Consider the following 10512-nt stretch of genomic DNA (forward strand, 5'->3'; position numbering starts at 1 on the left):
TTGAGAGATATGTTAGCTTGATTAGTAGTAGGTTAGGTGTGTTGCTGTTTTAGTGAAATCGAATAGTCTAATAGAACGCTCAATCCGAAATAACTATGAAACCAAAGGTGCAAGCAAATTGGCAATAAGCTTGTATTTAATTGGATTATATATTTTCTTAGTATATATTAAGTTAATCGATTATATTAAATTGTTTAGTATTTGATTAGGTCATTGGTCTCTTGACAAAAGGAAGGTGAACTTTTAAATTCACCCTTGTCCGTTCGTGTGTTCGTCCGTTCGTGTGTCTGCACTTTTCTCAATGACTTGAAATTTTGCACAAATATTAAACATGATATAAGTAAAAAAGTACAGAACGGATTTTCCAGAAAAACTCCGGTTGCCCCACCCCTAGGGGTGCCTTTCATGTTAAAATGGCTAAAATTCACACTTTTGTGTTTGCATTTTAATAAAACTCTCTGAAAAGTCGTAACTAACTGATTTCTATATAACTTTGTTTGTCTATACTTCGCGATAACTCTTGGGTGTGCCCCAGGGGCTCATTTAGGGCTTATAAAAACCGTCCATTTTTTGGACTATTTTACGATATTTGTCCAAAATGTTCCGTGAATGTGTATTTAGCAGGTTTGCATGGTGCTGAACTCAAATTTAAGTATGTTAAGGCCTTGGGGAGTTTTGGAGCTAAATCAGGGTTGGGGAAAAGTGATGGACTTAGTCAATTCTTTTTTTTTTTTTTTTGCATGGTGCAGGACTCAAATTTATTTGTATTAAGGCATAAAATTGCACCGTTTGTTCATTTTCACCAGGATTTAACGTCCCCTGATGACTTTTGCTACTTAATAGGGATGGGCGCAAATGCTGAACTTAATCATTTTTTATGCCTCGTTCACTGTGAACTTACGGGGGAGGGCATGCATGCTTCACTCGTTTAATGTTTTCTTTGTTTCATTTTGCTTCAGTCGAAGTTCTCAGAAACCTTTGCCAGAGTGACGCCTACACACTCTGGTCCCACGCTTTCTTCCCGCGGCGCACATGGTAGCAGTCATATTATGCCCATTGTATTATAGATGAGCAAGAACCTTTTCGTCAAAATATGGAAGAAAACTTACATTACAGACAATTGCGGCTGTTAATGAAGAATATGATGACGTGAATGATCCGGATGATTGCAACACATTCATTGAGTATATTGTCATCGACAGCAGAGCACACTGACTAAGAAGCAATGCAAGTGCAGTAAAACTTTGCTTATTTGATTTCTCTTACTGGATCTAGGTCATTAGTATCCTGGTTATTAGTGTTCTGGTCATAAGTGTTCCGGTCATTAGTGTTTTAGGTCTTAAGTGTACCTTTTCATTTGTGTGGCACTAGCACAAAGAGAATACCATCAAGGATTCATGTAAATTCGAATGGCGTTAACATTGCTTATAAGCTTGATATGGAATTCAGACTGTGATAACACGTACTCTTTATTTTGATGAATATATAAATTGTATTGCTTTAAAGCTTTGTATGGAATCGTTTTAAATTGTATTTACATGTACAGCGATATAACATGCATTGTAAATTGTAATAAATGGGATTAAGTTTGATCTTATATTTTTCCATTAGCAAAAGAGTGGTGGTTGGTATGAACTTTTTATTTCAGGCTGAAGTGTCATTGTTCTGCCATAAGGTGGAGTTAAAACCTCAACAGAACAGGCATTACCGGAACGGAATTGAAATGGTACACTGAAGACCTAAGATATTTACTACCTAGGATATTTAAGACCTAAGATATATAAGACCTAGGATATTTAAGACCTAGGATATTTAAGACCTAGGATATTTAAGACCTAGAATATTTAAGATCTAGGACACGTATGACCGGAGCACTAATGCACCGGTCATACTTTAACCTTATCTGACGGTATTATTATTTAACGCATAATGATAACATATTTCATTGTCACCGTTCTTAAAATAATAATTATTACATCCCAAATTATTGAAATAACCATGACAGAATGTGATAGCTTAGCTGTTAAACGTTATTTTAAAATAAATCTTAAAACACCATCTCTATTAGAGATACACAGATTACAAGTCGCGAAACTTTGAATATGTTTTCTAGCGGGTTTTTTAAGTGATGCTTAGTACCGTATAATTCTGGAAGCCTCAATTATTGTATTAGCCTAACCAAACACATTACAATGTGAATAATTCTGTTAATTAACAAAATAAAACCTACCTATTATTGAACTATTACGATTCTTCTAATTCCCAAGACTTGGCTTTTAATAATCACAAATATTCGTTCGATACAAACGCAACCTTCTTCAGGTGTATCTTTTCGAAACTGAAAAATGTTATAAATGCTGTCCAGGACACTACAGAGGTTACATCGGCTGACACGTTCAGAATGTAACAAACAAGATGAGAATAATAGTCCAAAAAAGTTTTCCCCAAACGAGATGAACGTGATATTTGAAACTCAAAGTAACACACAGTATAAAATGAAAATTATAGAGCCTCTGTATTGTGCATTTTTATATAACACACCCAAAAAACTAAGCAGAAGAAAACTCATAAAAATGATGTATAGTCTTGTCATATAAAAATGGGAATAGTCTGATTTCCGTTGTTTAATGAGGATGTCACGAAAAACAGAACAATAAATATCCTTCCAAATTTTTTTTTTTTAAGATTTATGTATTTACCTATTTTCGTATTTCAATTTTAAAAAATCAATCAAATTATCCTACAACTTTACTACTAATTACCTATGTTCACTAAATATGTTTTACTAATAATATTCATTAATTTATTAAATTAAATTCCTTTATTTCTGTATTTAATTTAAATTATTTTTTTTCTAATCCGGACTAATCAACTAAGTCTTCAGCTATATTTTTTCGATTCTATATTAGTTTCCTATCTGAAATCTGCTTGATTCATTTAAAAAATATCGGCTAACCTGTTTGTGTAATTTCAAAAAGCGGTTTTTGTTTAAGACTTATTCCATAAGGAAAAAAAAAAGTTTAACATTACTCTGTATGCAGTGCAGTCTCATTCTTCATTTAAAATAAAAGGATATAAATTTATTTTAAATTTTTTTTCGTTCCTACATATTAAGATTTACGATTACCGGATATTTTAGACGCTGGGTGGGAGGTAACTCTGTACGTTCGAAATTTTATAGGTTTTGTTGAATTATAAGTTACCAAAATCCTAATATGTATCCATATCGTTGAAAGGGAGGTAACACAATACGTTCGATATTTTAATGTTTTTGCAGAGTTCTAAGTTTGGCAAATTCCTAATATGCATTTATGATTTATATACTAATTAAACAAAACCAATTAAATCTAGGCTAACCTATTACAATTATAAGTTTGTAATGCATATCTTAATCGTGATACTTATTTCATTACCAAAGATTTAACCTACGTTTGCCATCCAGCCATAATTTTCTGAGGTTATGCGTGGCTTTAATACAAAATATCAATTCAGGAATTAAGCTCTTAAATACTTATCTAATAATAATACATATCCTATTAATAAGTATTCTAATAATAAATATATTATTAAGCCCCATGTACGCTTTACTCCAATGAAAGTGGAGGTCCGCCCTGGTTTTGGGATTTAATCGTTCAGAGCAAGAATATTATTTAATAAGCTAGGAATTTTCAAGTTTTACGGATCTAAAAACAGTATCAATTAATCTCCATTCTTTAATTACTATATTATATATACATACATATGCATATATATCCACATATGCATATATATATACATCACATACACATAGACATGCATATATATACCACATATATCCATCTGCAAAAGATCAGGTAAAATTAATTCTGGAAAGAAATGCTGTGCAACTATTATGCTTTCTAACATAGGTTAATTAACTATAACCCTAGTAAACCTATAAGTCCAGAACCCTAATACTATATTTTTTCAAAACCTATTACATGAAATTGACTTATAAATATAAGCTTGTGAAACTAATCGATAAATATACTAATAAATGTATAGTTTTTTCGGACTCCCTTTCTGCTGACTATTTTTCTCTGAATCCTACCTAGCCTTCGTCTTTTCAAGACTAATGTCAATAGGTATCTAACATATATCATATTTAGTTCTCATTTATTCCTTTCATTAAGTAGCGTTACACCTTGTCTTTAGCGATTACCATGAAAACCTTTTTAAAAAAAATTGATTTTCCGAAGTCTTACGTAATTAGTGTATAATGTCTAGGGAGCAAATATAATGCAATATTGATATATTTAATGTCTGCAGTGGAACTATTACTATTACGTCATCTTAAACTTATTTGAAATGTTGACAAGAAACTTTAATTTGGGGAATTTCTATGTACTGATTCCTAATGCCTATGGCTTAAGTAAAGAATAACACATATATGAATTTTCACGTAAAGCCTGTATCACCCTCTTAATCCTTCTAAAAAAATTAAACTAAATATGTTCCATTTGACCACCTGTCACCCAACAACTCGGTTCAAAACTTCATAATTTAATTTGTATATACAAATCTACACACCAGTTACGGTTAGATCATCGAAGTTAAGCGCCGTTAAGCCTGGTCAGTACTAAAAAGGTGATTATTTAGGAATTCCAAGTGCTGTATGTTCTCTCCGATTATCTCGGCATTGTTTCCAACCGTATAAGACCTCTTCCTGCCTCTGAGCTCAAGCAGCGCCATTTCCGGAAAGGTATGGTTCGAGATTTCGCAACTCTTACCTCACGATTACACGTGCGGCTACCTTTACACGGAAGTATCCATTGTCTTTTGAGATTAAACGAGGTTTCCATATAAATATATGAACGTATATACATGCCTAACTTACAAGTTATTAAAATATATATGGCACTTAAGCTGCATAAAATATTCAGCGTTTCATTCTCGGGAGAAATCGTCAGGCTGACGAATTCTCATGAAAATGAAACGCTACATAGAATATTCCGCGAGAATGAAACGCGGAATATTCGGTGTAGCTTAAATTGGCATATATATTTTCCTAACTTACTACTTAGCTCTACATATGTATTGAGCACTGTTGAAATAAATACTGAAAATTTACGCATAAAAGCATATCTTCGTATATCAATTTATGTGATTTAATGAAATAGTTTATATATATATATATATATATATATATATATATATATATATATAGTCATCAACATACAGTACTGTTTCGCTGTTTCACAGCTCATCAGCGCGGCTAAACAAGCAACTACCTCAACCCAGGATCCAAACTGGGTCGCCCAAACGACAGTCGGAGCTTCTATCCGTTGCGTTATACAGCTGCTGCTATGCAGGCAGTGAATTAATAATGTTTTGACATTGTCCAAAGTACCTAAGTTCAATTTGTTTACACAAAGAGCATAGCTTCATACGCTAATGGTAATTTGTATATCACTTTCCAACTAAATATATATATGTATATATATATATATATACGACATTGAGTAAACAATAAAACTGAATTTTAACATAAAATCACCCAGTGTATGTGCGTGTCTTTGTCTGTGTGTGTGTGTCTGTGTGTGTGTGTGTGCAGTTGTATGTGTACAGCACTATATTTACTTTTAATTGTGAAATTTAATCTGATTCCAGTTTCTCCTTTCTTTTCTTGCCCCATAAATGTTGTGTTCCCTCATAAAAAGAGAGATCGTTTTTCAACGTTCTTTAATTATTTACATTCCAGATTTCATTTGAAAACTAAATAAAAATAAAATCCCTTTTCTAGTGAAATTCGTAAATACCTTTGACGTTACCAGAATGCGTGCAAGCAAAAATGGATTTTTTAAAATCCTTTTGGAAAGTAGTGATTCATTCGGTAGGCAGACCAGTTCTATCTATAAATAAACAGTATATTACGTATGTGTGTCTGTGTGAAAATATTTAACCGATAAACTCTTAAACTACTAGTCACATAACATTGAAATTAACAGGAAATAGTAATCGTATACCAAGGACGGTTTATAACAAGTAAAATCTTTGTTTGGCTCGGTTAATAACGCGTACAGTTGAAATGAAAAATGTTCATTTAAATTTGCCGACATATTTCTATTAATTTTGCGCATGCGCAAATTCATTCATTGCCTGAAACGGTTTAATTTGTAACTTTATTTTACCTATCCGTCGATAGCAAAAATGGCAGGAAAAGCATCTGGAGCCAAAAATGTTTGATTTAGATTCAAGCTGATGCCACCAAAATCATTTGTGTAAAATCTTTTGAAATCAGTACTTTGTATTTCTAACCAATGCGTTACAGACCAAAAATATACAGACCACAGAAAATTCTATCTCAAAATAAAGCATCACAAACCAAAATTAATATTTCTTTTCAAACCCTTACCGATCACAAAAAAATGCTTTCGAAAATCAAGCGTTATTATCAAAACCAATATATTCGTAACTAAAACATTATAGCCTAAGAAAATACAGTTTATAACTAACGCGTTACAGACCAAAAGTTATATTTCTAACTATAACTTTATAGTAAAAAAAAAAACCATATTTATAGCTAAAGCGCTACTGACCAAAAATGATATTTTTTCCTATAACTTTACAGAAAAGAAAACCCTAATTATAACTAAAGCGTTCAGACCAAAAATTACATTTCTAACTATAACGTTACAGTCTAAAGAAAACGCTATTTATAACTGAAGCGTTACCAACCAGAAAATATGCTATTTCTTACTAATCTTTCTGACCAGATAAAATCCTATTTCTAGCCAAAATGATGCAGACCAAAAATGTATTTTGCAAGTAAAGCGTTAACGACCAACACAAATACTATTTCTAACTAACGCGTTTTAGACTAAAGAAAAGGTAATTTTAAATCCTAGTGGGATCGAGCGAGTGATAAAGAAAGGTATGTGATGACTAGGGCTTTGACAAGAGAATATTCGTTTCATTATTTTGACTCTCGAGTATATTATCATATATCATATATAATATATAATCTTATATGTTCTAGATAGAGGTGTGTGGTTCTCGATTGATTAACTGTGTCTAACTGTGTAGGATATATACTCGAGAGTAAAAACAACGATAAGAATATGCTCTTGGCATAGCCCTAGTGATGACACAAATAAAAGCAGCGCACTGGGTTATTATTTTTCTTAACAGATTACAGAAATGTTTAAAAGTGTACATTCTTTTTTTCTTCTTTAATAGCCACTCAGCATTCTACGACTTTTATATGATTTTCCGTACACTGCAAACGAATAAGTACTTTTACATTTGAAGCAGACAAATAGTTTTCAGTTTTTAGTTTTTTTAAACTTTATTATATAAAGTAATTCATTATGTCTTCATTGACGGCCATTCGTTCTAACTACACAAGTACTAAAGCGTAAGCCTGTTACTAAAAACACCCCCTCCACATGTTAAGAATGGCAATAGCCACTTACACTTATTAAGTAATACATTAGAAAAAAATGTCCCCATATTCAGAAAACTACGTATTTGCCCAAAGTTTTGATGTGATATCTGTTTTCAGAAAATCCGAAAACCTAAATAAAGGTCGTCATTTTAAAAGCTGAGTGTTAAGATGCCGTTAAAGCAAAAATGCACCAAAAATTAATTAAAAATTAGAAAGCGTATCAAATTTAGATTCCGAATATCTATAAAAAAAAAATTATGCAAGTACTTACAATTAGCATCGAAGGTAACTCAGAAATCTTGAACTGTGTGTCGCCGTGGACAAGGTTAGCAATGTGTCAATTTCTTCACTTCCTTTAATTTATATTTTTATATAATTTCCACCGTATATAATATTGATTTCTCTCGCGACACATAAATTGTTAATAAACGGGACTTGTTTTCAGAGTATTCACATCCACGAGACTCCTTGTCTCCTGAGCACGCCACTGACGTGTCTACGAAGCGGATTTACCACTTGCACCGGACGATCCCACCTGTCAATTATAGATCAATCATGTTGTCTGTGTTTATTGGTCCCTCAACAAAAGAAGGTGGACCTGTAAATTCATCTTTGTCCGTTCGTCTGTTCGCACTTTTCTCAATAGCTACGCCTTGGATTTTTGTTTGAAATTTTGCACAAACATTAAACATGATATGAGTAAAAAAAAGTAACAGAACGGATATTCCGGAAAAAAACTGCGATTACCCCACCCCCTAAGAGGGTCTTTCAGGTATAAATGGCTCAAATTGACACTTTTGTGTTTATTAAAAAAAAAAATTGATGCCTTGGATTTTTATAAAATTTTCTGAAAAGTTGTAACTGATTTCGATATAATTTTGTTTCTCTATACTTCCCGGTAATTCTTTGGTGTGTCCCAAGGGCTCTTTTAGGGCAAATAAAAACACTCCTTTTTTTGGAACTATGTTACCATATTTGTCCAAAATTTTCTGTGTATGTCTATTTAGCAGTTTTGCATGGTGATAAACTCAAATTTAAATATGTTAAGGCTTTGGGGGCTTTTGGAGCAAATGACTTAGTCATTTCTTTTTCTTTCTTTTTTTTTTTTTGCATGATGCAGAACTCAAATTTACATATGTTAAGGCCTAAAACTGCACCGTTTGTTCATTTTCACTAGGATTTGCCGTCCCTTGAGGAGTTTTGGGGCTAAACGGGGAAGGGGTGCTGAACTTAATCATTTTTTATGCCTCGTCCACTGTGCACTCACGGGGGACCATGCATGCTTCACTTGTTTCTTTTCTTTCCACATAAATGTTTTTTTGCCTCATAAAAAGGAGTCGTTTTTTTTCAATCTGTCTTTATTGCGTAAATTCCACACTCCATTTGGAAATTAAATTTTTAAACGTCTGCGTTCGCTTTTCTAAAATGATTTGTCATAACTTATCAATTAACACAATATTTAACCGATAAACCCTTAAATTACTGGTCACATAACAATAGAAATTCACAAATTAACTTATCAATTAACACAATATTTAACCGATAAACCCTTAAATTACTGGTCACATAACAATAGAAATTCACAAATTAACTTATCAATTAACACAATATTTAACCGATAAACCCTTAAACTACTGGTCACATAACAATAGAAATTCACAAATTAACTTATCAATTAACACAATATTTAACCGATAAACCCTTAAACTACTGGTCACATAACAATAGAAATTCACAAATTAACTTATCAATTAACACAATATTTAACCGATAAACCCTTAAACTACTGGCCACATAACAATAGAAATTCACAAATTAACTTATCAATTAACACAATTTTTGCAAACAAAAAAGGATTTTTTTTTAAATCCCTTTTGAAAGAAAGTGATTCATTCTATAGGCAAAACTCTACGAAGCTAAAACAGTAGGCGTAAGTATGTGTGTTTGTGCGAAAATATTTAACCGATAAACCCTTAAACTTCTGGTCACATAACAATAGAAATTCACAGGAAATATAAATCATGCATCAACGACGGTTTATAACGGGTAAAATCTTTGTTTGGCTTTATGAATAACGTGTACAGATATATGTTTGACAGTTAAAACGCAAAATGTTCATTTCTACTTGTCGATATATTTCTTATTACTTTTATGCATTCGAACATTCATTCAGATCTGTAAGTAGTCTAATTCAAACGTTTTTATTATATGTCGATAACTCAAACGGTAGGGAAAGCGACTGGAGAGTTAAATGTTTGGTTTCGATTCTAGCTGATGCCGCCCAGTATGTTTTTAATATTTTTAAATCAGGAGTATATATATTAGGTATAATATTCAATAAAGAATTAGTTATGTCATAAGAAATACGAAAGCTGCATAAATTAAAATATATTTAAGCATATTTTATGATAAAGCAAGGCCGGGCACCTCCGCTAGTATTAATTGAAATAATATAATTACCTGAACAAAAAGGGTTCTAGTGCCTTTACTGATCCGCTCTGTTGTTTTATTAGTATTTTCAAGTTTAATTAAAGTTTTCTGATATCTGTTTTTACGAAATTTTATGGTTGGGGTATATAATAGGTACAAAACATCCCCCTCCCAATGCTAAGAATGGCTTTCTAAATAATAACGTTATTATTTCAGCACGGATAAATAAGTGCATTAGTACCAAAAAATGCAAAAACCAGACCTATTTTAAGATTCGTCCATTCAGCCTGTGCGTTTTACGATGAAAAAGCCGTAACAAACTAAATAACAAGGTTATATAGTCAAAAATATGTGGACAAGGTTATATAGTCAAAAAGTATGTGGACAAGGTTATATAGTCAAAAAATATGTGGACAAGGTTATATAGTCAAAAAGTATGTGGAAAAGGTTATATAGTCAAAACGTATGTGGACAAGGTTATATAGTCAAAAAGTATGTGAGCAAGGTTATATAGTCAAAAAGTATGTGAACAAGGTTATATAGTCAAAAAGTATGTGGACAAGGTTATATAGTCAAAAGGTATGTGAACAAGGTTATATAGTCAAAAAGTATGTGAACAAGGTTATATAGTCAAAAAGTATGTGAACAAGGTCATATAGTCAAAAAGTATGTGGACA

General features: G+C 32.1%; 1 long non-coding RNA gene across 1 annotated transcript in view; it reads right to left on the reverse strand.

Annotated features, from left to right (window-relative positions):
* Positions 1–8960, reverse strand: part of LOC145267333 (uncharacterized) — a 30470-nt gene extending 21510 nt beyond the window's left edge. Inside the window, exon 1 of the long non-coding RNA XR_013864840.1 lies at positions 7677–8960. This is a non-coding gene — a long non-coding RNA (uncharacterized LOC145267333). The remainder of the gene's footprint in view (positions 1–7676) is intronic.
* Positions 8961–10512: the final 1552 nt, after the last annotated feature.

Source organism: Euprymna scolopes, chromosome 4 (genome assembly GCF_053919585.1).
Source record: "Euprymna scolopes isolate OS-2025 chromosome 4, ASM5391958v1, whole genome shotgun sequence".
Lineage (NCBI taxonomy): Eukaryota > Metazoa > Mollusca > Cephalopoda > Sepiida > Sepiolidae > Euprymna > Euprymna scolopes.